Source organism: Zootoca vivipara, chromosome 3 (assembly GCF_963506605.1).
Source record: "Zootoca vivipara chromosome 3, rZooViv1.1, whole genome shotgun sequence".
Classification (NCBI taxonomy): Eukaryota; Metazoa; Chordata; class Lepidosauria; order Squamata; family Lacertidae; genus Zootoca; species Zootoca vivipara.
In genome coordinates this window covers 14280114-14306885 of record NC_083278.1, presented here as the reverse complement: position 1 = coordinate 14306885, position 26772 = coordinate 14280114, and the positions used below count along the sequence as shown (strand labels likewise).

The following is a 26772-nucleotide window of genomic DNA, read 5'->3' as shown; positions in this document are numbered from 1 at the left end:
TGTTTTGCTGATGTGCTGTGCTGTGCCATAGTTTGGCTTAGTGTGTCATCCAAACCAGGGTTCATGGTTTAGCTCTCTCCAGACAAGCCACATGACAAACCTTGGTTACAGTTAGTGATTTGTCTTGAGTGAGGTAAACCATGATTCTGGGTTCATATTGTGTTTCCACAACTAAAGGCTAAGGAGTTAATTGGAAAAGGAGAGGGATATTTCATGGTGCTGAACCTCTAAAACAAATGGGGGGTCACATAACACTTAGCAACTTTATACCCAAAGAAAAGTATTTATCTTACACTGCAGGTCCAATCAACATTATTCAAGCAGCATTGAGATGGCAACAAAAGATCTATGTTCTGGCCCCCTTTTCCAATACTTATGAAAGCTAGTCATTTTAAAAGTTAGTCATTGTAAAATCTTATCTACCTCCACATTCATTTAGAAAAATGCTACCACATGTAAAGGCTAGACAATACTCAGCTTCCAGGAATGTACCTACAGTTCGGAAACAGGCCTCGGGCCTCTGCACTTATTCATCCATCATCCTAAATTCTTCCCCTGCTACCCTTGCCACTTATACAATGTATAGACTGAATTTGAATCTTTTATCTGTCTGTGATTCAACATAGGATTTTCCTAATTCCGTTCAATAAAACCTACACAAGAGGGGGATTTCAGATGATCTTGCATTCAAAAAATTGTGGGATTTTCACAGTTGAGTCATGGTGATATTTTGCATTTATGATGACAGTATAAAGAATGGGAAGAACTGCATCCAACTCCCAGACTCACAACAGGTACCATACCAGAGACAACACAGCCCTCATTTTGATGGAGTCTGACAATTTTTATGTGAAGTGCTACAAAACATTTCTTCCTTCCTAAACAAAGCTACTGGAAATTAAGATGCATTGTAGGAACTGTTTTTGATCAAAGCATATTGTAGGCTCTCAGTCCTCTACAAGTGAACAAAAATAAAACTTGTGAAATCTGTGCTGCTAGAGCAAAATAGTTACTTGGGCAACTTGTTGTTGTTGTTGTTTAGTCGTTTAGTCATGCCCAACTCTTCGGGACCCCATAGACCAGAGCACACCAGGCACTCCTGTCTTCCACTGCCTCCCGCAGTTTGGTCAGACACATGTTCGTAGCTTTAAGAACACTGTCCAACCATCTCGTCCTCTGTTGTCCCCTTCTCCTTGTGCCCTCAATCTTTCCCAACATCAGGGTCTTTTCCAGGGAGTCTTCTCTTCTCATAAGGTGGTCAAAGTATTGAGCCTCAGCTTCAGGATCTGTCCTTCCAGTGAGCATTCAGGGCTGATTTCCTTCAGAATGGATAGGTTTGATCTTCTTGCAGTCCATGGGACTCTCAGGAGTCTCCTCCAGCACCATAAGTCAATGCATCAATTCTTTGGCGATCAGCCTTCTTTACTTGGGCAACTTAATCTCTTTTAAAGTTTAAACAATATAAGCAGGACAGCTTTGTAAGTCATCAGATGCTAAATCAGAGTCTACAAACCATTCAAATCATGAACAGATAATCTAATTCTGGGCTATGTGTCTTCGCTGATTGAAAATCATCTGCCCAATGGCTTTGCCTTCTTAGTGAGCAACTTAAACATAATAGGTGCCACACCACATCCCAAGACTAGCCAAATTTTGTGCTATCATAAACCAGGCCCTTAGTAGAGCAGCAGCTTTGCATTAAGATGATCCCAGGTTCTATCCCTAGCATATCCAGTGCTGGAAAAGGTGCCTGCCTGAAATACTGGACAGCCACTGCCTATCAATGAAGACAACACTGAGCAAGATGGATTAAGGGTCTTACCCAGTACAATGCAGCTTCTTATGTTCCTATATATGTCAAGCAAATTACTTTAAGCCCAGGCTTCTTGGGATCAAGAAGCAAGCATGCACATCATGATTAGCAACATTTTTTTTTAAAAAAAGATATAACAAGAAACCAAAGAAACAGCATTATTTTGTATTGTTGTTTTTAAGTTGGATTCTTCTGCACATTGGGAAATCTGCCCCACCTTGTTCTTGTTCGTATCAGACTAGTTAGCTACGCCTCCTTCACTAAGCTCCTAGCACTGAGCTTTGCCAACACACAACAGCTGCTGGGTCCAGAGCAGTGCCAGCTGTTCCTCCCTGACCTTTTGTAGTACTCTCTTATCTCATATCACCGGCATAAAAATTTATGCCACTTCAGGGGGCATCAGAGAATTTGGGGAGAAGAGGGCAAGTAAATTGATCCTCCAAAAATAGCTACCTCAGCAATCTGTGAATATATTTTCAGCATATTTCCTCAAGCCTTCAAAAAAGAGAAATAAAAAAACCAATAGAGCATACTATATGAAAGACCTGTTTTGAGATGCATTAGCAGAACTTAAATGCATATCCAGAATTTAACAAAAATCTGCTTTTTAGTTACCAGCCAAAATCTTGATATTCACTTTTAAAAAAACTAGACTCTTAAGGAATATACCTGAGTAGTATACGTGATTTCAGACAGAAGTCATTCCCAGTAATGCCATATTTTGGGGAACTGAGACCTTTTGCATGCAAAACAGATGATCTAATTACAGAGTTATGACCCTGCCCCTTAGGGTTCCCTCTCCTTAAAATGGCACTAGCTGGGTAAGAGCAATACCTGTAATAATGCTAACACCATTTTTAGAGATAAAATCCTATTATCTAAAATACAGTAAGTCAAAATAAGTCAATTTGGAGAGTTGCTCCTGCATGAAATAATTGGTTAATTCCCGGGCATAATTTGTAGCCATACAAAATATAATGTTGGAGTGAGAAGGGTAATACTGTGATCAAATCTTCATTTTTGCAAGGCTGCTTTGAAAGGGCTAATAAATATAATCTGATCCAAACGTTCTTAAAGCGTTACAAAATTTGTTTGGTAGCTATTAAGCTTCATATTCCAGTTTTATCCACTTTACTGCAGCCTTCCTCAACTTGAGTCTACCAGATGTTTTGGACCTCAAATCCCAACCAGCCCCAGACAGCATGACCAGTGGCTAGAAAAAATGGAGGCTGTAGTCCAAAACATCTGGAGGACACAATTTTGGAGAAGGCTGCTCTAATATATTAGTACAGTAGCGTGTACTATTTACATATCTATGTCTAAACCTACCTGCACTATAAAGAAGGGCCGCATTCCCCCTCAGAAAACTGTGATTGAGGCCAAAGCATGCACACATATGCAAAGCTCATTCCCCCATGCAGATTATTAATATAGCTAGACTCTAGATGTATGTTAATACTGTTAGGTGTAAGCAAATGTCTATTTGCAAGACCACAAAAACATAATGTGGCATAATTGTTTCTGGCGGGTAACACTTGCAGGTATAATTCTATCTACATCTAATGACTTCCAATTACAATAATTAGATGAAAGATTAAATGAAGGTCTGATAACAGAACTGCTTGTTGCAAATGATGTCAGTTTTATGTATTTCCATTTCATTCTCTGCTGTGGAGGTGAATCACCTTCCACTGTAGCAGAAGGCTACTTTCTTGGACTTCCTAGGCCTAAAACCTTGCTTTGTAAACTATGTAATTAGTATATAAAGCCTTAATCTCATGAGGGATAAGAACTGAAGACAAACATTTATGTCTTGTCTTTCTTTCTTTCGCTGCTGTGCACTGGTTGGGGATTGTTTCATTTGCAGCCTATGGATGTCCATGCAAACATACACAACTGCTACATAATAGCAATCTTACATGAAGGCAAAAAAAAAAATCACCCCCTAGAAATTCTGTGTTGCTATGTGATTTAAAAAACCTAAAACTAAAACTGAAAGGAAACCTAGGCAAGAACTTGCTCTGAATGGACTGCACTTTACACACCAATTTCCTAGTCCTTGTATGTGATTTCTATCCATAGTGTTATTTTTCCTGAGAAATTTAGCTTCAGATATTGCACTATATCAAATAATGAATGCAAAAAAGCTATCCAACTATTGCTTAAGCCTTTAGAACATTCAGTATATTTTTACAAAGTAGCTCCCTCCTCCATGGAAAATCTTCCTATTCTTTATCTGTTAGGTCAGTCTGCCAGTCTAATGAATATCTTAAAGGTGTGACTTTCCTATTTTGTGTGTGTGTGTGTGTGTGTGTGTGTGTGTGTGTGTGTGTGTGTGTAATTGCATTTAACTTTTTTATCTGCTACAGCCACCAAGGCATGCACTGACGTTTACTTGACACTTATTCAGAAACTGTAGTTATTTTAATGTTGCTCATGCACAGTGCCTCAGGGCACTTGTTCCACAGACATTTTAAAAAAGTGAATTCAATTGGTCACAAGGCTTAATTGTTGGGTAACTGTAAAATGTTTTCTGGCCTTGGGCCACTATTTGAGCAGCCCAAACACACTGTAAGACAGAGATAACTTAATGCTTTAAGTATTCATAATAACAAAATATGCCTAGCTGCTCATTTGTACTGTTATACATATTTATCAATGCTTCCCTCAATAACTATGCACAGCTGTATGGTATAAATATAGATGAGATGATTAAGAAAGAAGTCTTACAAATATGTTTTCATTAACTTCTGTAAAGACAGAAGATTCAGCTGATTAAATACAGTTGTATAATTAGTGCATGTAATGGGAAGCAAGCACCTCTGGTCAAAAGCTGAACTGGCGAACTATATGGGCTTTTTCTTTATTTCCCTATAGGTACACAGGATGTGAGGTGTTGAGTAGAAAAAGGCAAGGTGATGTCTCTGCTTTTTAAGATGCTGTCTAGGTTTGTCATTGCTTTTCTCCCAAGAAGCAGGCGTCTTTTAATTTCGTGACTGCTGTCACCATCTGCAGCGATCAAGGAGCCCAAGAAAGTAAAATCTCTCACTGCCTCCATTTCTTCCCCTTCTATTTGCCAGGAGGTGATGGGACCAGTGGCCATGATCTTGGTTTTTTTGATGTTGAGCTTCAGACCATATTTTGTGCTCTCCTCTTTCAGGGAAAGATATAGCATTTGAATTGAAAGAGGCCATCGAAGGTGTGCAGACTGCTATCTTCATTGTTTCAAATATTGGGGGAAGAGGGAGCTCTGTCTACAAATTGTGGGGAGATGGACATTGTGAGTGAGTTGAATCTTCTTTCATTTGTTGGCTCAGCTCTTTGGGTGAGAAAAAAGAAAGGTTTTCTTAAAACAATTCAGCTGGAGCCAGATAAAGGGATCAGTACCACACAAGCTGGGATGGTGCCTGAATCTGGGTAGTGATCTCCCACCATGGCACCAAACAAACAAAGCAGATCAGAATCCTTTCTAGGATGGCCTTTTTCAGCTAAGATTAAAGTACATGTTAATGAAATCTACGGTATTAACTGCTAGAGTGACTTTTCTCTCTCTCCCCCTGCCCCCAACAGACTGTGTAGTTGTTTACAACACAAAAATCTGAAGTTTAGGAGAAATCCCCATTATACACTTTTTAAAACAGAGAGCTAACAAGTGCTGGCTAACAAAATACTCATAGCATGGGAGGAATAATGAAAGCTCAGCACAACCTAAAAACATAAAAAAATGTTTTCATTATGTGTCAGAAAACCAACAAGGATTGAGCCAGCTGGACTGGCTGGAGAAACGAGTGCCAGAAGGCAGCACTTGAAAGGCCTTGTCCTGCCTCTCTTCCAATCAATCAATCAATCAACTGAAGTTAAAGGAACATGGGTCAAGGCCTCAGGTAACAACTGCAGAGGGTGGGCACGTTAATAGAGGATAAAGTGGTACCTCAAGCAACCAGGTCATAAACCATTTAGGGCTTTATAGGTAATAGCTAACATACTGAATTCACAGTGTCAGGAACCACCAGATCTGATAGTTCTCAAGAAATGAAGCAGGATCCTGTGGCATCCAATGAGTACCCCAGATGGAACCCTGAGGACTCCATACTACCTGAGGTCCAGCCAGAAGGCTGTTTTCCCAGGTGATATCCTCTCCAAGGGAGTTCTGATAGCAGGAGGCTTATTTGCAACCATGTTGTGAATGTTTGTGTGTCTGATGTCATATGATGTCCAGTGTATGACACCTCGGCATTATTTACTCAAAATGGCCTTGTGGGTCAAATCAAGAGGGCTGGCAAACATATTTAGGCATACAGACCAGAGGTTCCCCACCACTAAACTATGGAACTATTTAACTTTAAACTATATACAGTACAATGTAACAAAGCTCTAAGCAATTGAAACTGAAGCTGACTAGAATTCCTCAGAAAAAACTATGTGCAGTTGTACTTTTCACATATAGAGATCAACTGAAGCATAAAAACTTGAGAATGTTTTTTTAAAAAAAATAGGCAAAAAGTGTTTCTGCAATTAAAGACTGTAAATCAACTGACTGGACCAAGAGGAGCCCAGCAAATCCCTTACTCTGGCAAGCTGCCCACAAAAAAGCTGCAGGTGGTAAGACTGAAAGAAGCCAGTATCCAAACCAGAAACTTAACTGTTCCGAAACCCAATGCCTCAATTATCAAGCTTTATTTTATGATGACAAAAGTGTAAATGACATGTTATAATGTGAAAAGTAAAATAAATCATTCACAATGAATTGCTTTTTATCTCTTATTGTTCCTTACGCATTATTGTTCCTTAACATTACTTAACAACAGCAGTAATAATAGTTGCAAAGAATTTAACAAGAAAAGAAAAAAGATAGAAATTGCACTCTAATACAAAAACATGGGCAATCAAAATAATTGTTTGCCTTGCTGTTCCAGAGGGCAAGGGGATCAATTGTTGCCTCTCTTATTCCTTTTGTAGACACTTGCAAATTGCATTTCCTTTGTTCCCTAATCTCCCCTGAAGTAGGACAATCCTGAACTAAGATTTGCATTCCAGATCCTGCAACTCTTCAAATATCCTGGAATTTCAGTTTCTAGGAGAAGAAGCAAGTCACACTTGCACATACCGGTCACCAGGTTCCATTTATCTCAGTCTTAGGGAAAGATCCCAGGCTTAGGGAAAGGATCCCAGGCTCCATACAGTGCATATGCTGTGTTTACAAAATCTAATGTTTATTTTTTTAAAAAAAAGTAACACCAAGTGCCTCTTTTTTAAAATAAAAAAGTTTAATACTAAATCTGAAGCTTATTTTTATATTGACTTAAAATTGAATCAATCACATCTATCAATCGCACTGGCTTGGATCCAGAGACACTGTGAGAAGCATTCACTCATGCTGGTGGAAGGGAACAGAGATTTTCACTAAATCCATAGGCTCCATCCTGTATCTTATTCCAATAATGCACCCAATTTATCTGAGTGGTCTTAATAGACTGTCCTCTAAACCTTGAATACTAAAAAATAGCAAAACTATTTTATCTACAGTATTTACTAGTGAGGAGTGCCTGGCACTGCCTGCGACTTTGTAGAAACCAAAAAATATTGTGGTTTTTAAATGGATAGTGAAATTTGTGGGTTTGGACCTGTCATGCAGGTAAAGTCCTGCCAAAGCCACATTTTGGATTTGTCATAATAGAATTGAAAAGTTGGAAGGGACCTCATGGATCATGTAGTCCAACCCCCTGGAATGCAGGCATCCTGCGCACAGCAGTCCCTTGGTGGACTCAAACCACCAACCTTCTGGTTACAGTCAGATGCACTGACCCATTGCACCACGGAGACTTGTACGTGTAGAATATATTATTGTGGGTAAATACTGGTAAATGACCACTACAGTGCCTTTCAGAGCCGTCCTTCCTATTGGGCTGACTGGCACGGTGCACCAGGGCACCCACCAAGCAGCGGGTGCTTCAAAGAGGTACAAGGAGCCACCTCCACCTCGCCCGCTCCGCTCCTTTCCCGGCAGCGGTGGCTGAAGCGAGACAGCAGCAGCGGCAGCAGAGCTGCCTCCATTGGGGGAAACCTGGACCTGGACCTGAGCTACCTTCCGCCCGCACTCCTTCAAGTCACAGCAAACACAGACAGCGCTGCCCCACAATGCATACAAATGAGGTGCCGTGGAGCATTGTGGGGCAGCGCTGTCTGTGCTCGCTGTGACTTGAAGGAGTGTGGGTGGAAGGTAGCCCAGGTCCAGGTCCAGGTTTCCCTCAACAGAGGCAGCTTTGCTGCCACTGCTGCTGTCTCACTTCAGCCGAGCAGGTGGAGGTGGAGCACAGATGGCAGCATCCCTGCCTGTCGCGCTGTGCCTCCAGCTGCCCGCTGCGCCTGGCCCTGCCCGGCAGAGTGCGAGAAGCGCCAGAAGGATCATCGCGCCACAGCGCCCAGTATACATAAGCCGGCCCTGGTGCCTTTCCTTCCATGCCAGCTTCAGATCACCTTCTGAGACTCCTGTTTCTCCTTATTGACCTTCCAGAGGAATTGCAAAACACATTTCTTCCACTTGACCACTTGTTCTGGCTACTTTTACTGGTGGGAGGAATCATTCTCTGCACAGTATCTTTCACATCCACCTCGGTGTATTCTGAGGTCAGCAACTGCTGTCCTAGCTTATCTGATCCAGAATTGGTGTCCAATGCGACAGCATGGAATTTGCAGGTCCAAAGACACAGCAGAGATCCTTACAGTCCTACTGCTGTTTCTCCAGGGGTTTGTCTCTTGCAATGGGTGATCTTCCTTCTCTCTAGGGGCACCCCACCTATGTTGGTCTTCCAGCACAGTCCACTCAGCTCTGTCAAAAAAACTCTGTATCTTGTCCTTGCTGAACTACTCATCAGATAGGCACAAGAACTGTGGACAATGTATTTTGCATTCACAGTTATCATGTAACATAAGGTTATGAGGCACTGTGGAGGCTGTGGTGTCTTTGTAATATATGATTTATTTACATATGTACCACCTGCACCTACAATGGCAGGATACCCAGCAATCACACCCCAAGAGGTTCTGGATTCTTTCATAGATGCAGCAGTATCATTGCTGTCTGGCTCTCTCTCCAGCCCATTGTTTCCTAACTCCTTTGCGTAACTCCTAACTGCAGTCTCTAAACATTCCCCTAAAAAACTAGCATTGTATTTTAAACTAAACTCTCAGTTGAGAGAGGGAGGAAGCCCATGCATTGCAAATGAGATTCACCTAAGATCCTTTGTGTTGCCTAAATGGCTTGTCCCCAGGCTAACACCTCAAAAGGAAATTACCTCAATTAGCTATTAGCAGATGTTGATTTCCTAAGATATAGAAGTGTTGAATACACAGTTTAGGAAGTTTGCCAGATGTAATTAGCTTTTCACACGTGCTGATTCCAGAGAATTAAATGCCTCTAACACACAGCTAGGTCCCAGCTCCTGCCAACCTAGCAGTTCGAAAGCACACCAAAGTGCAAGTAGGTAAATAAATAGGTAGTCATGCTGGCCACATGACCTGGAAGCTGTACACCGGCTCCCTCAGCCAATAACGCAAGATGAGCGCCGCAACCCCAGAGTCGGTAACGAGTGGACCTGATGGTCAGGGGTCCCTTTACCTTTAACACACAGCTCAAAACACACATGAGTCCAGCTACCACCTCACACAGGTGACTAGCTTGCCTGCCCTAAGCCTTAATTAAATTCTAGAACATACAAACCCATAACAATATATAACACCATGTTCTCAGGCCACCTCTGAGTAATCTAAACCACGAGGAACTCTCTTGGTAGATGCTTTTTAAAAAAAAAAGAAAACAAAAAAAGACAGGTGAAAGATTGCATTCACTTTCCTTCTTAGTCTCTACAACAGAACATTTACACTAAATGAAAAACAGAATAAACAAAGCAGGAGGATTTAAGCTCTTACATGCCTTCTGGTATTCCTCCTTGGAATGTAATGCTAATCTAACTACATCCACAAGGACAAAAGTTCTAAATTAGTCTAGATCAATAACAGCATAATTATAGCAAAGTTAACTAGTGCTCCACCAAAACATGGGTACTTTTCATGAGCTTAAAAACATGTTGACTCCATCTCGCCCGAGCTTTCCAAACTTTTCATGTTGGCGACACACTTTTTGACATGCATCATTTTGCAACACAGTAATTCAGTTTTATTAGCAAACCTGAGGTTAAACTAACCCCTTTCCAGCCCCAGGAGGAGCATGGGGAGCATTTGCGCAATACACCTACACATTGTGTGCAACATGCACAGTTTGGAAAGCTCTGATCTAGCATATACTTCACTTTGACAACACCTCAAACAAATGCATGAAAAACACTAAAATTTATCAGGAATGGCTTCTTTTTTCATATAGAATAGTACCTGTGTGCACTACTTTCTCTTCTTCAAAATGATAAAAAGCATATGATAAAAAGCATATTTATACAACATTTTCCACCTAATTCTTTAGAATCTATTTCCATGGGTATTTATACTGGAGCAGAAAGAAACTACATTCCATTTTCCTCCCTTTCAATGTGCATTTTAGTTTTCCCTTTGCAAACACATCTGTTAAGGCTAAAGGTTCTAACTCAATGATTCAGTACAAAGAACCAATAACAAGGATTAGTTCTTTGGGGAGTGTAAACAGGATTAAATGGTGATTTTTAATGTCTTAGAAACTGCAAAACAACAGGGAAAGGCCAATTGTCCTCTTAAATGAACTGTTGCGATAAGTGCCAGCTGAAATGCTGCACCGAAAAGTAGAACTGCTTGCTCTTTTTTTGAATAACCCTAGGTGCATACTTAACTAGATAATCATCCATTGACTTGAGTGAATAAGGACTGCAATTGTCTGTGGAATTATTAGTCACTTTCTTGCACCTTAATATATATTAAAACATAAATCTTTTTTTTTTTAATATACACCTCGTGTGCTCCCCACCTTCAGTCCCACCATTATCAGAAGGCAGAATTAGTGATCGAAATTTTCATTACACCAATATCACTATCTGGTGATAGCCTATTCTGTTGGTGTAGCCCAGGCATCCCCAAACTTCGGCCCTCCAGATGTTTTGGACTACAATTCCCATCATCCCTGACCACTGGTCCTATTAGCTAGGGATCATGGGAGTTGTAGGCCAAAACATCTGGAGGGCCACAGTTTGGGGATGCCTGCTGTAGCCTATTCACCTTTATGCAAGGGTGTTGCTGAAGTTGATGCTGAATGCATTTCCTCAGGGTCCTAACTCAGATTCCCAGACTTTCAGCAATAAGGTTCCTATTCTTACGGCACTCCAACCTGTCTGAAGCAGGGTGTAGCAGTGCAAATCATGTGGCTACTTTCTATGCTAACACTGCCCTGACTTGGGCAGTGTTGGCTTCACCTACCTGATCTGCTTCAACCAAATATTACTGAAACAGCATGAAAACTGCCACACTGCAGCAATTCCTATGATGCTGCTGGCAGAATATGAGTTGGGCTTTGGAACATTTGTTTTTCAACTCTGTAAACATAGTTCTCTACTAGACTGCCCCTCACTTTTCTCCACTGTTGTTCTTTACTTAGCTCCCCTGACTCCAATGTACTTCTATCTTCCATTACACCGCATATAATTTAACCTACTTATCGAGGTTCAGCCATAAAGCAGACTTTACTTCTCTCCTCACTCTCTCTTTATGAATTTTGAGAGAGTTCCTAATTGATTATTTTCATCCCACTTATTAAATGTGCAGTTTGCCTCCTATGCTTGATTGGTAATCAAACCAAAATTATAATCGCATGATACCCACGGCACCCAATATGCTCTGTTTATCCCTATTTTCCATATTGGGTGACACTGGAACAGTCTGGTCAATAACCACACAGTTTGAAGTTGGAGTTAACTCTTCATTAGCAAAAACATCTCCATGGACTTGGTTGAGTATTATGTCTAGCAAAGCAGCTCATTCCTGGTGGTCTTACTCCATGAAAATCAGTTGCCAAGACTGAAAGTCCCTGCCTCTTCACAGCAGTCTAAGTCCCCTCCTCTCCAGGGCTTTTTCAAAGCAATCTGAGACAGCGCCTGTGTCCAGCCAACCCTCCCTCCCCCCCTATTCATGCCTCCTCTGGTTCTGGAAGTCAAGTGGGGAGGGGACCTTGTCGCAGCAGGAAGGGGAGACACCAGTGGCTCTTCACCAGCCTGACTCATCTCTGCCTCTTGGCCTCCCTTCTCCCACTGTCCTGGTTAGCTTTTGCCACTGATTCTGAACTTTTCTCTGCCACTAGGCCCTATTACCTATTCCATTTCTGGAATAGGTTGTACAAATATACCTCTCCCTATTGTTATCCAAGGAAGGTTGAAAGTCTCCCCAGTTTCAGGAATTTTCATTTCCTGTACTGTAATTTTTCTACATCTTTCATCTTTTATTATTTTTTACTTTATATCCAAGGAGTTCAAGGTAGCGTACATAATTCTCCTCCTATCCACATAACAACCCTGGGATGTAGGTTAGGTGGATTGTGAGTAACTGACTCAAGGTCACCCAGCGAGCTTTTTGGCTGAGTGGAGATTTGTCTGAGGTCTACTCCAACACTCTAACCACTACACTGTACTAGGTATGTCTATGACACAAAACATCATGTAATAAATTTTTTCTCTCTCTTGCACTCAGAGTATATGTCTCTCCCCAATTAGAAAAGCTTTTCAAGCACCTAAGAGAGGACTCTGGCTGACAAAAGTATACGCCATAATAAACCCATTAGCCTTCAATGTATGCAAACCCCTCTATGCTTCATGTCATTTCCATCTTAAGTTAGTTGCACTTAGGTTCCACTAAAAATCCATGTGAAAATAAGTCAAGACTTAATTCTCATTAATTTAAATGGAAACTAATTGCAAATATCTTCACCTGGATCCAATGCTTTGCTGTTTTGAGCAACAGGCAAATACGGCTACCCTCCATATTCACATTGTGCTGTAGAAGGCAAGCAATATAAAACATGCTTTAGATATATTCACTGAAGTCTACCTTACATTAATCTCCACCTATATATTTTTTCAGTCACTTTCTTCTTTTGAAAAAATTGCATTGCTCACTGCTCTGGCATCTTCTTCACAAACATCCCCTTCCATTTGTCTCTACCGATAAGAGTTAAATTATTGAGCTCACTAGTATTTCACTTCACTTTGATATTTCTCAGGTGGGGCAATGCAGGTCTGGCTTTCAGAAAATCTTCAGAAGCTCTGTTAGCAGGATAATTGCTGCTTCTGCTTCCTAATTACCCATTGCTATTTTCCTCTCTCATTATATACTAATTAAGTTCTAATCTTGACCGTCACCAATCATTCTACAGCCTTGGGCAAATTGCAATGTTTCTTCATTTTAGCACAACCTAAATAATGTTAACAAATAATTATTTGCTGGGACTCAGTGAGATTTTCACTTAATGAATTTTGAAAAGTGAAAGTGAAGTACCAATAATATGTGAGTTGCATAAGCATGGTTACTGTTAAGTTGGGCTGCTATCACTAGGCATTTAATCAAAAGTAATCCTACTACTGAACACTAGATTGTTCCATGTTAAGGTGGCTGTGGATTGCTTCAAAGTTTCTTTTTTTAAAAGGTAACCCCTTTTGCTTTCTTTAGCTTATTGTGCACCCTACAAGCAAAATAGCAGCAATTCTAAAGCTCAAATGTTTACTTCAAACCAATACATTTTCAACACCTGTTTGCTATTTAAAAGCTGTGAACAATACTGCATCTTGTAATGTAGCTCTGAATCCAAGTTAAATGACATGTAATGCATGTAAGAAAGCAACAGCTCACTGCACGTTTGTATAGAGCAGAGAGCTTTACCATAATTTTAATACCGGCAACTCTTTGCTGTGCCTCATCCCCGCCCCCCGCCCCCAATGTCACAGTGGTGTCAATACTATGATGTATAATCAACAGCATGCACTGCATTGCCAGAGAACAGAGTTCTGCCACTATTTTGTACCCCCCATCATGGAGTACTTAGTCTCAAATAATTTTATTTGTTATGTCTGAACAGGAGCTAGAAGGGATGTAGCTTTATGTGGCAGATCAAGTTGTAAGCTTCCTACTGAAACTCTACTGACATAGACAATATGTCTATGTCACCCACTATGCAATAAGCATAGAACTTTCCAAGATCAATAACAGAAAACTGTGGGAGATTTATGCAGTTCAACATAACTGCATACAGTGGTACCTCAGGTTAAGAACTTAATTCATTCCGGAGGTCCGTTCTTAACCTGAAACTGTTCTTAACCTGAGGTACCACTTTAGCTAATGAGGCCTCCCGCTGCTGCCACTGCATGATTTCTGTTCTCATCCTGAAGCAAAGTTCTTAACCTGAGGTACTGTACTATTTCTGGGTTAGCGGAGTCTGTAACCTGAAGTGTCTGTAACCTGAAGCATCTGTAACCTGAGGTACCTCTGTAATTGCCTGTAAGTAAGGGGTTATGGATCACAGAGTTCTTAATTACTAGAGGAGGCTCACCCACAGAGAGAGAAGCATAGCTGCCAAGTTATCCCTTTTTTTAAGGGATTTTCCCTTATGCTGAATAGGCTTCCTCGTGAGAAAAGGGAAAACTTGGCAGCTATGGAGAGAAGTTATCTTTTCTTGTTCCCTCTCTCTTCTCCTGAACCATGTAACTGACAAGATATCTGAGGCTGAGACTCCAGACTCAGACCGCATATTTGAAATTAACTTCTGTATTTTGCAATCAATAATATCTTGCCTGTGTTGTTTATGCTGTAGTATTGAATGTTGCATGAGTGAGATCTCTGATTACTGTAAGTAAAACATTTTAACCTTACTTAAGGTAGTAGTATATTCACCCTGAGAGTGGTAGAGGCAGAGAGCACAATTGTGAGCTCTTAATACTGGGACATTTAAAGGTTTAATAACCTATATTTCCCATGTTTTGCAAATGCTGCATGCATTTCTGTTTTAAACTCTGCTGGGGCCTCTTTCAACAAGAGAGTAAGCCCCACATGCTTTTTGAATTCAGGCAGTCAAATGTTTTTCTTTTTCAGTTTCCCACACATGTGGGACTTCATTTCCCAACACAAACCTCCTTCCATTTCTAATGTAATCAAAACCTCAGTGTGCCACCCATTACCTGTCTATGTGAACCCTGATATTATCCAAGACACCCATGAATCCCACTGGAACTAGACATATTTCTTTTGTTAAACAAAGACACCTGAAAATTGCCTTTCCAGTGTCATCCTTTTATGTATCCAAATCTTTCTGCACTCAAATTTATAACATTGCTGGCATGCCAGAATTTACCAGAGTTTGAAAGTTCCAGAGTTTTTGTCCTTTGTTCCTTCCCTTTCCTGAGGTTCCTGCCTCTCCTTTAATTTCTGAGCCTCGATCCCTTCTTTTTCAACCCCCCCCCCCATATTAATGTTTTCCCATCTGTTGCCCATCCTCACATCTCTTCAGTGGAGTTTCCTATCCTTGAGTTCCAACCCTACTTCACCCAAATTTCCCCTACCATGGTGTTCTCAACAAAACACAAAAAAACCCTCCATAATAATTATCGCCTCTCCCTTCCCCTTCTCCTCAGCAGCAGAAGTTACTGTACATCACTGAGTCTTGCCACCATTTCACTCTCTCCTTCTTCTCCCTTCCTGGGAGGCCTTCAATAGTTAACAAGAAATAATTATACAGGAAATAATGGGATAGCTCTTGTATCACTAGAGTTACTGTTTCAAAGAGTGCATAGCCAAGAGCAAATTAGTGTTTGTTGAAACAATAAGTGGCCATCCAGAGTTCTAATGTATGTTACATATCTATGAATCAGCAAAGGGAACACTCTATTAAACATTCACAAACAAATTAAATGCCTACCATTTAAAAATTCAATATGTGATAAGCAACATATAATTTATGGGTTATATTAGTCAGGATTAAAACTAATGGGCAAAATGAATACAACTATCTGATGATTATATACTTATTTTAGATGTGAGAATGAGAAAGTAATTTACAGTACTCATTTTAAAGTTTCAGCGAACACAACCAAAGTTAATGAAATTTAATATCAACACAATCTGAACTGGAAAAGTGTGTGTGCGCGCACACACATGCACACACACACACACACACATTCAGTGCTTTCAGAGTTCTTCTAATTTGATAACATGACTCACTTTGTGCTGAGGGGGAAAACACCTGATGGGTACTTTTTAATCATTTTTCTCTATGTTGAGAATTTCTTCAAAACAGGGTACAACTAATAATTTGTGGCAACCAGCTTACATTAAGGTCAATCATCCAAATCAACTTTTAGAAAACAATTAATATTTTTATCTCCATCTTTGAATCCTCTTTATAAAAATGAAAACGTGGGGTTAGATAAAACAATTTTCAAGACTGCACAACAAGTCACCGTTACAGCTATAGGACCTTGTGCTCAGTTCTCAGGGCCAGCATTTGTTATCAGCATGGATAGGACCTGCCAGCAGCCTGGGGGGTTCAGAAAGGTCCATCACAAGATGCCAGCCTAATGCCCCTTCTGCCAGAATTCACTCACCTCCTCCCTCAGCTCCCAGATATTATTACTCCAAACATAGCTCTTATGGATGCACAGCCACCAATGGGTACCTTTGCAGCTGATGGGCAAGTAGGCTTCACAAGATGCAATGCCCAATGTCAATTTAAAAGTACCTGTAGATATCTAAGAAATGGAAGTTCCACTGGGCTAGCATGCAGCCAATTTTAGATGCTACCTCATATAGTCTTTTACAAGGCTCTACTATCTTTATGTTTAAAAAAACAACTGACTGAGGGAGGCTAAGCTCTGTGGAAGCTCATCAGGTTTATGTAGCTGCTTAAAAGCTTTAAGTGTCAAATGCCAAAACATTTCAAGTCAGTGGTAGTAGCAAGCTCAACTCTTGTCAGACCAGCATGTTACCAGAAATCAGAGTCTAGTTTATTTCCTAGAACTATAATGTTCGAAAACTAAACAAGTGCCAAATGTACACTCAAGCTACCACAGTACATGTCTGTCCAAAGAAAATCTTTAATATCCTCATATGGCTCTGACAAGTGTCAACTTAAAAACAGCACACACTAAAGGTAAATATTTATCAATGGGGACTGTAATTGTTCCCATATATTTTTAATGCAATTAAATAATTATTGATTTGAAGAGGAAATAGAAAAGCAGTGTTTATTTATTATAACCAAGTGTTCTTGGTAGAAGTAATAGCATACATTATATGTCATACAAAGATACACACAAAAACACTGAGGAGTGCATAGAATGTGCTGTGTTATGTATAGGTTAATCAATTAATTTAAAAGGTCTTTAGAAATAACTTTTTGGCAGGGGGCAACCTAATCCTAATCTGGCCCCACCACCACTGAGTGACTGATAGAAGGCACATGAAATAAAACATTTAAGGTCTTATATAAAGCACGTCAAAATGCAAGTAGATAAATAGGAACCGCTACAGTGGGAAGGTAAACGGCGTTTCCATGTGCTGCTCTGGTTTGCCAGAAGCGGCTTTGTCATGCTGGCCACATGACCTGGAAGCTATACGGCGGCTCCCTCGGCCAGTAATGCGAGATGAGCGCGCAACCCCAGAGTCGGTCACGACTGGACCTAATGGTCAGGGGTCCCCTTTACCTTTTATATATATATATAATAAATGTTCATCAATGTACCAAGCAGACACGTTCACGTACACAAATGTATGGGCCACATGTGTGAAACAGCACAGGAAGACAGCCCTGAAACCATTTTGACTCCCAAACTGACCAAATGTTTCTCTGCAAGGAAGGAGGGGGCGAGGGAATCTTCCCACTGTCTCAGGAATTAAGTGATTACCATCTCAAAGGAATGGCCAGACTACCAGGAAGGGCCATCAGAGAAGGCATTATCAGATAGCCTGGCAGACAGGGGATAAACAACCCACTCAGATTTCTGTTGTAGACCGCCCTTTCTATGATGTAGGTATGATGTATCTGGGGGTGGTGGTCTTGGGCTACACCCCTTTTGTGATGTATGTATGATGTTTCTGGGGGTAGTCTTGGACTTCAGGGTGGACAAATTTAAATGTCTATATAAGGGCAGGCACACTTTGGTTCTGGGTCCTCCTCCTTTCTCCTGCGTGAGAGGGGAGCACCCTGTTGCAACAGTTCAATAAAGATCAGGCTTACTGGCTGCTTTGCTTCTCAATATTCTCTGGTTGGCCTTTGTTATTTCCTCCTACCGATGGAGAACCTACAAAGGCTCTTGTGTACCCCATAAGGGAATAAGGGCAGATTTTGTTTATTGCACACAAAATAAATAAACAATTTCTCTAATTTTTGTATGACTGTCATATGTTATCAGTATTATAGAGTATTGCTTAAAATTCAATAAAATTGACTGCAGTAAGTCAGGAACTGTTGATTAGAAGGATTCTGAAACAGTCTAGTAAACAAACACAATTCAATGACATTAGCTTCATAGGAAAGCACTACAGGCTTCTTGATTGTTTTAAATGATTTAATATGGCCTAAAATAAATTGTCCAATCTGTGTCTTGAGGAACAGGCACAGATGCCAGCTAGGTTGAAAGGCTCTTGCTTTAGCCTAGTGTGTAGTTGTTGGCAGTGTTGTGGCTTGTCCCTCAATAATATTCTGTGTTTCGTGAGAATTGGGGCTAAAGCTGCCAAACATGAAGCTGTAAAATATAAACGGTGGACATTGACAAGCAAGAGGATCTGTCACTACTCCATTCATCAAAATGTTCCCCTGGGCAGTGATACTGGAAACAATCTCATTTGCTGGAAAATTATATTATATGGAGTAAACTGTTGGTAGATCGTGGAAAGCTTAAAGTCATGCCAACTGCAGTGTTGGAAAGACAGACTCTACCAGACAGACTGTGATATTTGCCTGTGCATTTGTGACTCAGATGAGGCAGAAGACCATCTTGCCATATTTTGAAATGGAGTTAAATAGCTAGAAAACTGTATGGGCCCATCTTTGTAGGGCAGATTGAATGATAATCAGTACATTATCCATATGTTGCTCAGCTATCTTTGCTGTGACACTCTTGAAGGTAGTTAAAATAACAGAAACTTGGGAGGGCATAGGATGCCATCATTATATATTTTGCTGTCATTGTTTGAATATTATGGTTTTATAAATAAATATATGTGCACAAATAGACAAGGAATCATGTTCATCATCCAGTTAGAGACATATTGAGTAGTAATAGGTTGAGCCAAATTAAAAGATATTTTACAAGGAGTCAGATGAAAACTCAAGCTCCCCGCACAACTCAACTGAGCAGCATTTTGGCCGCCACTTTACAAGGTGCTAGAAATAAAATATTAATCTATATAGTGTTCAATAGTAGACCAATTGCACTGCCATGATTCCAGCTATTTTCCCCATGGACTACAGTATGCTTTAAAAATAATTTCAATACGTCTATGCATGGGGGAGGGGAGTATTTGTTTTTACTAGGAAAAATGCAGTCATATGAGCTCCACTCTGGGATGCTATATTGCCTGTAACAGCTTCTGTCCTCATTTTAATGGTCGAAGTAGCACAGCCATTGGAGCCAACTCCTAGGGGTTGAGGTCCCTTTGCCCCCCGCAATAAAATATGTCATGTGATCAACTATGTGGGGCGGGGCTTACCTGGCCCCACTCAATATTTTATTCAAATTGGCACCCCTGAGCACAGCCACGTTATACTCAGTGTGTATGAGGAACTGTCCCTGATGTGGCTGTTGACCGAGCCCCTGCTTGCACGGGAGTTTAGTGCACACAGGATCAGAATGACCACGGGCAGACCTGGACAGACTCCCATTAGACATTTTTGTGATGGAAGTGTTCAGGCATAGAACCAAGACTATTTCTCACTATTCAGTCACTGGAAAACAACAGCTTTTATAACAGAAAAATACAGTCTTTACTGAGAAAAGTACAGAGCTATTTCAGCAATGTATAGAATGATGCAGAAAAATCAGAGCTTCCAGTGAACTGGGAGCAAAGGCACCAGTGCCCAGCCTAGTTCTTGTTATCTCCCCACCATGGTTATTCTTCCTCAGGTTACTTTCTCCACTCCATTCCTATTTCTTTTCTTACTCTTGGCTATGCTTCTATTTGCAAACTGCATCTTAACAATCATTAGCAGACTAAACTCTTCAAAGCATAATTACACAGATAAATGAGATCCATTTTTCTGCACCTAAGTACATGTCAAATATAACCCCCCCCCATTAAGTATATGTTTAAATATGATATGCATTGAGAAAAAAGTTTGAATGACAATTTTTAAATGTTAGTTTAAGACTTTCATCACACTCTGCTTCAGAGCCAGCAGCCTGGCAAATGAAAGAGCATGCCTAGTGCAGTATCTTCCTCCAACTTTCTCTGCCCCTTTTTTCTGGCTTTCAGCCAAATAGAATGAACACTGGACAAAGGACTTAGCCAGTACAGCAATCAACTTATGGCAGTTTGAATTGAAGCAGCTCACTGCTGATGCCCACTATTGCTTAATATTGAACATTTCCGCACAAAGGAAAAGTCTATTCTGTCAGATGTCTCCAACGATCCTCCTATTAGCAAGACTTAAGAAGGCCTTTGTCATATCAAATATGCTCAGCTGCTTACTGCATGGTGAAGTAGTGTTAGAACCATTTAAAGACGTGTCTGACATCATTAATCTATTTGCCCTTTGACCCAGAGATCTAAATTGTAGCTATGGTGACCAAAGCTTGACCTTACAATTCTGAGAAACTTTCAAGCTCTGCAGTATTTTAAGTCACATTGTTCAATTGGACAAAGGAGCAAAGGAGAAATGTGACAGTGTCTTAGGAGTTAAGGTCAGCAGGTCAATTGCACAAATTGCTTATTGTTATATGATAAGCATGACTACAAAAATTAGTTTTCAATCTTTTTGGCTTAAATACTCTGTGCTAGCCCTGTAATGCAAAGTAACTATAAAATAAGATGAATCTAATGTTTTCAACTACCTCATTTTTCGGTGTATGTTCATTAAAGAAAGGAAATGTTGTCTACAGTACAAGGATTTGCTCACATCCTCTAAGATGCAACAGTAAACTATTATAGTAACACAGTAAGTAACTGTTGCTTGTTACAGCTCAGAACAATATACAGTGGTACCTCGGGTTACGAACGCGATCCGTTCCGGGTCGCAGTTTGTAACCCGAAAAGTTCGTAACCCGAAAAGGGCCCGAACCGCCGCTTTGCGCATGCGCAAAGCGCTATTTTTGCTATTTTCGCGCTTTGCACATGCGCAAAGGCGTGCGGCGCTTCTGCGCACGGGGGGGGGGGCAAAAATACTTCCGGGTTTGCGAAGTTCGTAACCCGGGTTGTTCGTAATCCGAGGTGTTCACAACCCGAGGTACGACTGTACTGTAGTTTCAGAAGAAAGTTAACTGGGAGATTTGGCTGGCTATTCTTGAGGGAGAGTGTTGGTGGCTCACTGTAAAAACATGCATTCTAGGGCTGAGCTGTATTGGCTTGATGGAGTTCACCTCACTGATGCAGGTATTAACATTTTTTCTAAGTGACCAACAGGTACCGTATGACTATGAGTTATTGTTCTCAGTAGAAGGGGAAAGAGGGACTAAATTGTAGTGTCTCTTTGATGGCAGGAAGCTTTGGGAAGGGAAACAGGTATGGCCAGCTAGGGAAACCCCCTCTAAGCTCTTATTGCTCTCCTCTTGCTTTTGCTATCTGTAAGAGGTAGAGGAATAATTATCCAAAAGGCTGAAATTAGGGTATGACAAAAATTTCTAATAACCCATCAAACCCAAAACATGTTTACTTAGAAGTAAGCCTCAACAATGGGAGTGAAACGTAGTTCAAAAGTAAAGGTAATGGAAAGAGCAATGAAATCCAGAACAAAACCAAAAAGTATTTTTTTAAAAAATCAACGCAATGAAAGAATAAATAAAAGCAGGGGGACATTACTAATCCCACAATATGAGTATTTTTACATGTATTTAGTTTGAAAACAAACAGAACAGAATTACAAACATTGTACCTAACCAAAATACCTTTCTAAAAATTGACTGCACAGAACCTTGTTACATATTACAACAGCCATGGCCTTGTGGACTATAACATAATTAAATTTATTAAGTAGCTAAAAAGACATTCTTAGCAAAGCTGAAGGCGGGGAGGGGGGAGAGTACAGCTTTTAACCTTCAGGAGGAAATTACATCTTAAAATCCTGTATTTAAGTTACACTGACATAGTGACAGAGGGGGATAAAAGTCAGGAAATTCAAAGTTAAAGCTGAATTCCCTTTCCTTAGCCCACATCATTGTCCTTTATCCCTTAACATTTAATTAAAACCTAGTTCTGACCAGTTGGTAATAAGCTGTACAGAAAACTGATTGTGGGAGTTGCTCTACTTCACAGTCTATTGTGTTCGACTTCCTCTCTCTTAAATTCCAGGACTGTCTGTACACCCCCTCTCTGAATGTGAAAAGGGGAAGGAGAGAACCGGGAAGAAATTTTTCTTACCAAATGTCCAAATTAATGGGAAAACGTTACAAAACATGCATCAAATAAACCATCTTTATACAAAGGGGAACAAAATAAAGTTTTTCATTAAAATTATGCAAGAATTCTGTTGTTTTTGTGTCTATTTTTGTTTGCAGTTATTAATAGAAAAATGTCTATAACCTTCACCTTTTAAAAACATTTTTATAGCCTGGTTCCCTTCTGAAGCAGAACTCTTTGTGCATATGCTCAGCTATATTACTATAGTTCTACATGTATTATTGCACAGCTCCCATCATAGAATCTCTTTTTCATCATTATCCCTCAGATCCTGTAATGCTCTTAATGAAGCACAGTTCTGTGGATCGTCACCTCTGCAAAAAGGTTCTGGAAACCTTTTGGAATTGCATGGCTTACAGATGTTGTTGGACTATGACTCTCCTCATCCTTCACAATGTGGCCATGATGGTGGAGTCTAAGGAGGTGGTGTCCAACATCTGGAGACCCACAGTTTTTCCATATGACACTGCTTGCTTATGCCTTGTACATTCACCACTCTTGGGGCATTCATGCCAGATCATTACAGGGAATTCACAGCCTTCTCCTGCCTCCCTTATCCCCAGCCAGCACTCCCCACTGCTAAAACGCTTGAGCTTGGAGCCTGCATTCCTGGATGAACAAATGGAAGATACATAGAGGTAGCCCATTACTGTAAACTCCTGGTGTGATGTACTCCCCCCATTAACTCCCATTACCCATACACAGCCCTGAACATGCAGCCACTGTGTCCATGATATATCAAATTGAGGCTAGCATGTGTTTTGCACTATAGGGTGAGTGAACATTTTTCTAACCATTGAGAATTGTGAGCCTTCACATACCGGTAAAGCATGGGATGCCATCATTTTAGGAGCAAAACCAAAAAACCTGATTCCAAAAGTCTCATTAGTCACTGTTAGAACAAGGATGCTGGGTGGACTTTTGGTCTGATCCAGCAGGACCCTCTTTATGGTTCTTGTTAGGTAGTTCTCATAGCCAAGTGGAACATCAAAATTTAGTGGTGGTAAACCCATGAATACCCCTTGCTATGGGACAAACCAAAGGGGACTCCCTGTTCTAGAATTTGACCAGAAGTCTGTTTTGTATTATGCCATCTCCTACTACACTGCTAAATTCATGAAGAGGAGCTTTCTTCATGATGGAAATAGCAGACATATAGATCTTGATCCTGATCAAGACCACATATTGGGGGAAGATAAAGCACTCATCTCCCCCTGGCCAGCATGGTCTCAACCCAGATTCAACCTCCTGTGCACACTATTTAAAAACAAACGAACATTCACACACTTGTTAATTAAGCAACTAATGCCACCTCTATTTTGGCTCTCCCAAAGTCATGCTCACTTGCAGAAGAAACTGTGCTCTAACATCCCATTTGTATCTCGTTTAAAATAAGTTAACATAGGTTGAAACACAATTATAACTACAGAGCTACAGAGCCAGCTACCTAACCTATTGCCATATTAACCAGAAGTCTCCTATTTGCATCCAAGGATGACTGTCTGAGTCCCCTCCCCAATTTAATAATAACAATAACAATAGCAACAATAATAATATATTATTTATACCCCACCCATCTGGCTGGGTTCCCCAGCCACTCTGGGTGGCTTCCAACAGAAAAATAAAATAATCGATTAAACATTAAAAGCCTCCCTAAACAGGGCTGCCTTCAGATGTCTTCTAAAACTCTGGTAGCTCTTTGACATCTCTTTGACATCTCATTTTCTCTTTGACATCTGATGGGAGGGCATTCCACAGGGTGGGCGTCACTACCGAGAAGGCCTGGTTCCCTGCAACATGGCTTCTCGCAACGAGGGAACCACCAGAAGGCCTTCGGTACTGGACCTCAGTGTCCAGGCAGAACGCTGGGGGTGGAGACGCTCCTTCATATTATTGAAGTATTTACTCAACCATTGGTAAATGCACTATTTCAAAAGCCAAGAAAGTATTCGTATTTTATGTCATGCTAGAGAAACATAATTGTTCTGACAACCTGTTCAAAGTGAGTTCCATCAACATATAAAATAGTAGGTTGTGGCAGCACCTTAACATATATGAAGTATGTTTACATTTGCATTCAAGACACGATACATCTATCCTACCCTCACTTGGTTCCAAACTAGATAAGATTGAACATAACATTGCCTATCTAGATTCTGAAAGCAGAGCCTTTACAGTGGTAGCCTGATATATATGATCCCATCTTTGTCAGGGTGGGGTTTTTTTCCCCTTTTTTTTGGAACAGATGTTTAAAATATTTTTGTTTCTGCATTTTATTATGACTATTCTGAGGTAGGTTTTAAAGGACTTTTTCTTACTTCAGCTTTAGTCTTTTATTAGCTTTTCTTACCCCCAAATGTGTTGGTTTTTAATTGTGCTTTGTAAGCTGCAAAGGGGTGGGGGCCCTGAAAGGTATAGTTTTTAAATAAATGAGAAAGCTCCCTCTTTTTCAAACTAAATGCTAACTAAACCATTCATTTTCATTGTCCATTTTCTCCCTTTACCACTCTTGCCACTAGCAGCACATTCAGTCACACAATGTAGAAGCACATTTCCTCAATAGAGTAAGTGTCCAGGACCACATGACACCTCCATTACTCTGGCTGATTTATAGGTCTTACTTTGCTGACACACCAAACTTTAAACTTAAAGAGTTTCCACTTCTAAGAGACCAGCTGCATATGCTTTCTTCTTCCACCCTTGTCTCGCAAATTATGGACTATTTTATTCACACTTATCAAGTCCTTCAAATGCTTTTACATATTCTAAGTTCACCACAGCCATCTGGTTTTTAGAGTTATGTGTGGTTAAGTAATATTGTATTCCAATCTTTAATTCATTATATAACCAAAACGCAATGCACTTCAAGAGGATTCTCAGTGATTACAGGGCTGCTAGTTAATACTTGTATTGTCTGATAGAAAAGGACAAGCAGTGCTAGTGTCAACCCCAAGCGGAATATTTTCATCAATTGAATGCAACATGATCTGTTCCAGACCACAGCTCAAATTGTGGAAGGGAAAGGCCTTTGATCAAATCCACAAAACCTACTCCAAGACTCCACCCCAAAATTTTGAGAACAACCCTTCCTCTCAAAACAGTGGCTAACAATAATAAAAACTAGGGGGGGGGGAGAATTCCCTCTGAAATTCAAGTACTGGTTCAGATATGCCAAGTGAGGCTGCTTCATGCTTGCTTGAGGGACAAAAGACACCCAACTGGTGAGGCCATGCTGTAGTAGTAAACTGATTCTGCATTCTGGCATTAGCACCTGTAGTGGCATCTCGCTTTCAGGTTTTAAGCACTATAAACTTGAATCGTGAGTAATTTTCTCACCCAACTGAACTGTGTTTCAGTTTACAGTCTTCAAAAAAATTAAATAAATAAAGTCCCTTGTTTTCCTTGTAATGAAAAGGAAATATATTGCTGTGCAAAGGACACTAGCAGTTGTGATCTAATCCTGGATCAAACAGAAAGAAAAGAAAAGCACTGGAAAGAATAAAAGGTTAGGAAAAGTTATTTTAAAAAGTATTTAGGGCCATTCTATTTTTGAGACAGTGAGTGGCAAGGAAGGAAATGTATTCTGCTACACTGTGCTCCATAACAAAATTGGTGTCTTCCAGTAAGAGCTTCACATTCAGCAAGTCCAGCAGAGAACTGTTAAAGTTAGTGTCCAACCACTCTTGTTTCTTAAAAGTTTTTCTTTACATTGCTAATGAAACTGTGCACACATTTTAACATACTATTGTTGGACACCAACCCAATATCCGAGCACTGTGATATTCCAGGAGTTCCAGGCCTTTACCCAGGGTTCATGTTTCTTTTTAGGAATGAGGCACAGCAGAGACTGTGGTGTCTTTATGATATATGGTTTATTTACACATATATACAACCTGAGCTGTAGGGTTCACAGCTTCAACAGCCCAAAAGCCGCAGCCTTGGATTCAAACAGAACTCAAACATTGCTCTTAAATGTTGCTCTGATGCTCTCTCCAGCTTGCTGCTTTACTTCCAGCTCATATCACTGCAACTCAACTCCAAACTCTGGCTTCATCCTTCTAATTAACGTGAGCTACTGTAATGGTTCCATGCATTTGCAGTCTAATACAAGAGCCTCTTACCTTTGTTTCTGTTAATGGCCCACATCACCTCAACACAGGAAGTTAGGCTGTCTTATATTTTAGCATTTGCTGGATCCAGGGGTTAGAAGGGTCTCACATACATCTTACTCCCCCTCCCATTTTTTAAAACTCTTGTTATATTTGATAGAGCTTTCAGGAAGAAGAAGAAGAGTTTGGATTTGATATCCCACTTTATCACTACCCGAAGGAGTCTCAAAGCGGCTAACATTCTCCTTTCCCTTCCTCCTCCACAACAAACACTCTGTGAGGTTA

At 40.4% G+C, this 26772-nt stretch overlaps 1 protein-coding gene across 2 annotated transcripts in view; it reads right to left on the bottom strand.

Moving 5' to 3' along the window:
• Positions 1-26772, bottom strand: part of MACROD2 (mono-ADP ribosylhydrolase 2) — an 898190-nt gene that overhangs the window by 785479 nt on the left and 85939 nt on the right. The gene's annotated exons all lie outside the window — the stretch shown is intronic.